The following is a 6,000-nucleotide window of genomic DNA, read 5'->3' as shown; positions in this document are numbered from 1 at the left end:
ATGCTGTGAGGAAGCCCACATGTAACTCTGGGGGTGGAAATGTGTCAAAGGGAGAAATAAAGTGGGAGAAACCCATTTACTGCTTACAAGCAGTCACCTACTTCTGCTTTCCCATGTCTCTCGGGACCCACCTGCAAAAGGACCCCACCAAACATCTCTAGTGCAGGTGTGTCCTCGCTCCCAAGCCCCCATTGTAATCACCTATTGATGTGGAGATGGACTACTTCTCTCCACCCCTTGGAAACACCTATTGATAGGGATATGCAGAAAGGCCAGGTGAGAGATTCTGGAATCATTGCAATTTTACCCACACCAAGTTAGACATGTGGAGAGGCTCTGTGGAGAGAGAGAGGCTTAGCCATCCCCTACCTGCCTGGTTGCCCCAGCTTGGGTTCCAGACATGTGAGGGAAGAAGTCTTCACTGACTGTAAGCCCCGGAGACACACCACTGAGAATTTTGCTAAGGGGCCCAGTTAACCAATGAAACAATGGGAAATAATAATAAATTTTAAGCCACTAAATTTTGATATAGTTTGTTAGATAACAACAGGTGATAGGAAGAGCACATAAATCTACAAATTTAGTGAGAGCAAAACAAAGATACCAACAAAATAGTTGGAACTAGACAAGCTCATTCCAAAGTTTATATGGGCAAATCAACTAACAAGAATAACTAGGAAAATTCTGAAAAAGACAAAAAGGACAATGCGGGGACAGCATGGAGGTGGTTAGCCCTATTAGGTATTAAAACATATTTTAAAATGTAATAATTAAAGCAATTTGGTACTAGAAACTGCTGGAAGATGGCAACTCTAGGTCAATGATGAAAGACAGGAACTCTAGAAATAGACCTCAACACAAATAGAATTTAGGATGTGATAAAAATAACATTTCAAATCAATAGGGAAAAGGCAATTAATAAATGGTGTTTCTATACCTGAATGGTCATCTAGAAAAAGATGACATTAAATCTATAGCTTACATCTTGTACCCAATAAATTCCAGATGAATCATACATTTAAACAGAAAGAAAAAACCAAACTGTTTAAAATACCAAAAGAATCCATGGGAAAATGTTCTTTTATAATCTTTGCATGGAAAGTTCAGAAGCCATCCAATAAAATTCAAGTACAAAAATAATCTGTATGGCAAATGTGCCCACAAGGAAAGACAAAAGATAAACAATAAACTAGGGGAGAATGTTTGCAAGACATTATACCACTAAAAGCTAAATTTCCTAATATGTAAGAAGTGTCTTCAAAGTAATAAACCAACAATCAAATAGGCAAATGAACAAAAGGTGTAGAAGGACAGTGCATGGGAAAGGAAATACAAATGGTGCTTAGACCCTTGAAGATATGCTCAACCTCACTCACAATAAGGGAAATGAGCATGAGATCTACATAAAGAAACCATTTTTTTCTTGTCAGATTGGTTAAGATCCAAAAATTTAATACCCTGTGTTGGCAAAGGGGTGAGAAAACAGGCCCTTGGAGTTTAAATTGGAATTTAAACTGGAACAACTTTGATGTCATTGGATTAATTTAATAAAACTCTAAAAATTGTGAATGCATAGACCTCTTTACCCAGCAATCCCACATTTAAGAAGATTTCTCCAGAGATTTGCTCCCCTGTGTGTGGAATAACATATCTAAAAGGTTTATCACAGTCAAAAATTGGGAAATAAAAAAAAATTTATCAGTAGGGGATTGGTTCAATAATGGAACATGCTGTAGCGGAGTAAAGATCAGGAAAGCCTTAAACAGGGAACAATATCCATGATATGTTTGTGTATGTAAAATGCAAGTTGTACACATCAAAAAAAAGAAGGATGAAAACCACATGATCATCTCCATAGACACGGAAAAAGCATTCGACAAAATTCAATATCCATTCATGATAAAACTCTCAACAAAATGGGTATAGAGGGCAAGTGCCTCAACATAATAAAGGCCGTATATGACAAACCCACAGCCAACATCATACTTAACAGCGAGAAGCTGTAAGCTTTTCCTCTAAGCTCGGGAACAAGACAGGGATGCCCACTCTCCCCACTGTTATTCAACACAATACTGGAGGTCCTAGCCACGGCAATCAGACAAAACAAAGAAATATAAGGCATCCAGATTGGTAAAGAAGAAGTCAACCTGTCACTATTTGCAGATGACATGATGTTGTACATAAAAAACTCTAAAGACTCCACTCCTAAACTACTAGAACTAATATCTGAATTCAGCAAAGTTGCAGGATACAAAATTAATATACAGAAATCTGTTGCATTCCTTTACACTAACAGTGAACTAGCAGAAAGAGAAATCAGGAAAACAATTCCATTCACAATAGCATCAAAAAGAATAAAATACTTAGGAATAAACCTAACCAAGGAAGTGAAAGACCTATACCCTGAAAACTACAAGACACTCTTAAGAGAAATTAAAGAGGACACTAACAAATGGAAGCTCATTCCATGCTCTTGGCTAGGAAGAATTAATATTGTCAAAATGGCCATCCTGCCTAAAGCAATCCACAGATTCAATGCAATGCCTATCAAAATACCAACAGCATTCTTCAATGAACTGGAACAAGTAGTTTTAAAATTCATATGGAATCACAAAAGACTCTGAATAGCCAAAGCAATCCTGAGAATGAAGAATAAAGTGGGGGGATCTCGCTTCCCAACTTCAAGCTCTACTACAAATCCACAGTAATTAAGACAATTTGGTACTGGCACAAGAACAGACCCATAGACGAGTGGAACAGAATAGAGAGTCCAAATATTAACCTAAACATACATGGTCAATTAATATACGATAAAGGAGCCATGGACATATATGGGGAAATGACAGCCTCTTCAACAGCTGGTGTTGGCAAAACTGGACAGCTACATGTAAGAGAATGAAACTGAATCATTGTCTAACCCCATATACAAAAGTAAATTCGAAATGGATCAAAGACATGAATGTAAGTCATGAAACCAAAAACTCTTAGGAAAAAACATAGGCAAAAATCTCTTGGACATAAACATGAGTGACTTCTTCATGAACATATCTCCCCAGGCAAGGGAAACAAAAGCAAAAATGAACAACTAGGACTATATCAAGCTGAAAAGCTTCTGTACAGCAAAGGACACCATCAGTAGAACAAAAACATATCCTACAATATGGGAGAATATATTCATAAATGACAGATCTGATAAAGGGTTGACATCCAAAATATATAAAAAGCTCATGCACCTCAACAAACAAACAGCAAACAATCCAATTAAAAAATGGTCAGAGGAGCTGAACAGACAGTTCTCCAAAGAAGAAATTCAGATGGCCAACAGACACATGAAAAGATGCTCCACATCGCTAGTCATCAGAGAAATGCAAATTAAAACCACAATGAGATATCATCTCATACCAGTAAGGACCGCCACCATCCAAAAGACAAACAACAACAAATGTTGGTGAGGTTGTGGAGAAAAGGGAATGCTCTTACACTGCTGGTGGGAATGTAAATTAGTTCAACCATTGTGGAAAGCAGTATGGAGGTTCCTCAAAAAACTCAAAATAGAAATACTATTTGACCCAGGAATTCCACTTCTAGGAATTTACCCTAAGAATGCATCAGCCCAGTTTGAAAAAGACATATGCACCCCTATGTTTGTCACAGCACTGTTTACAATAGTCAAGAAATGGAAGCAACTTTAGTGTCATCAGTAGATGAATGGATGAAGAACATATGGTACATATACACAATGAAGTATTATTCAGCCATAAGAAGAAAACAAATCCTAACATGTGCAACAATATGGATGGAGCTAGAGGGTATTATGCTCAGTGAAATAAGCCAGGCGGAGAAAGACAAATACCAAATGATTTCACTCATCTGTGGAGTATAAGAACAAAGAAAAAACTGAAGGAGCAAAACATCAGCAGAATCACAGAACCCAAGAATGGACTAACAGTTACCAAAGGGAAAGGGACTGACGGGGATGGGTGGGAAGGGAGAGATAAGGGGGTGGGGAGAAGAAAGGGGGCATAACTATTAGCAGACATAATGTAGGGGAGGGGCACAGGGAGGGCTGTACAACACAGAGAAGACAAGTAGTGATTCTACAGCGTCTTACTACACTGATGGACAGTGACTGTAAGGGGGTATGTGAGGGGGGAGTTGGTGATGATGGGAATCTAATAAACATAATGTTCCTCATGTAATTGTAGATTAATGATACCAAAAAAAAAAGCAAGGTGTAGAACACTGTGTATATAGCATTCTGTAGAACCTGTGTGAAGAGGAAAACAATGTATATACCTAGACATTTGCATGTCTATGGGTAAATATTTCTGTTGAGATGCACAAGCAGTTGTTATTGGTTGCTTTTAGGTAGCGGTATTGCGTGATTGCAGGTCAGAGCTGGGAGAGAAACATCACTTTTGTAACTTTTGAATGTATTGTATTTTTAAAATTATATAAAAAGTTTTTTACAAATTGAAATTACATAAATTTTAAGAACAGACAAAACAAACTGTGGTGATAAAGGTCAGAATAGTTTTACCTCTATGGGGAGACCCTTAACAGGAAGGGCAGGAGGAAGCCGTGGAGGAGGAGAACAGAGATGTCCTTTATCTTGAATTAGAGGTGGGTATATAGGTAAATGCATATGGAAAAATTCACTGACTCACATTTGATATTTGTGTACTCTACAGTGTATATATTATACCTTAATACATTTTTTAAAGTAGGTACTTTGAATAATGAGAAAGGAAATTGATATATACAACTAAATAGTAATATTCTGTGTTCACTGTAGTCTTAGTTCAAGGTATAATTGTTACCCCTCATTTAGTTTTGTGTTTTAAAGAGTTTTCATGTAAAAATATGTAGGTATGCATAGGAAAATCAACACAGAAGGAAGTTGTGTCCAATCTGCAGTGTTCTTTCTTATTTCTTATGAAAAATAATGCTTCAGGGACCTCACTTCGGTGTCAGTTACCATTCCATTTCCCTACAGTCGTGCTGTGTGTGTGGGATGGGTGTCTACTCAGACTCCTGAATAAGTATATACCCAGGTATGAATAGACCAACTCACAAGCTTTTAAGAATTCGACACTGGACTTTGTTTCCATATCAAATGAATTTCTAAACATTAGCTCAGGGCAGCTTTGAATGGTATACAATGAGTCAGCAAGAGTTTAACTGGGAGTGTGTGAACCAATTACAAATTCCTTTATCGAAAGGAATCTTGATCTCTACTAGAACACTCCCTGCTCCCACCACACAATCTCTATCTTTGCTTTTGATGTAACAAATAATGTTTCCCTGCATTAAACTTGTTTTCATAGCAACAGGGGCAACGTTTGGATTATAATGGAATAGTATCAGGTGCCCATGACAAAGAGGTAAGATGATGCTGAGTCACTGTGAGTTGGTGATTCTGGAATGAAAAGGCCGTGGGGAGAGCTTGACTTTCACTTCCCTTCCTTTGCTGAAGTAAGCCTGGAGGCACTGTCACATCATCACGTTTTATTCACTGAAGTTCACCTCTCAGGTACTTCTCTTTTTACATAATAAAACACAGATGAATAATAAATAAGTAAAACAAACAAATAAATAAATAAAACACACAGCAAAGCATACACAGCTGCCTATGTCCCTGGAGGAAACTGAGTCTGCCTGGCTGCCTTGAAGACTCTGGACTGGATTTGCCTGGGAACCCTTGGCAGGGGTGATACGGAGGAGCTGGGACAGGTGCTGAGACAACAGAACACTGAGTTTTAGATTCGTGAGCAAAGGAGTGTGTGTCCATGCAGGTTGTGTGTGTGCGTGCTTCTTAACCTCATTACTATGTGGCTAAGAAACTTAACACAAGTTTGAACATGGTAGCAGTATTTCAAATTGCAATAGAGATAACATAGCAAAACAAAATCTTTAGGAGCCAGACAATCTTTTGGAACCCCAATAAGAGAGCTCCAACATAGGTGAGGTAAAGACCCTCCTGGATAAAACAGCAACGTC

Source organism: Manis javanica, chromosome 16 (assembly GCF_040802235.1).
Source record: "Manis javanica isolate MJ-LG chromosome 16, MJ_LKY, whole genome shotgun sequence".
NCBI lineage: Eukaryota > Metazoa > Chordata > Mammalia > Pholidota > Manidae > Manis > Manis javanica.
This window is presented reverse-complemented; position numbering follows the sequence as displayed.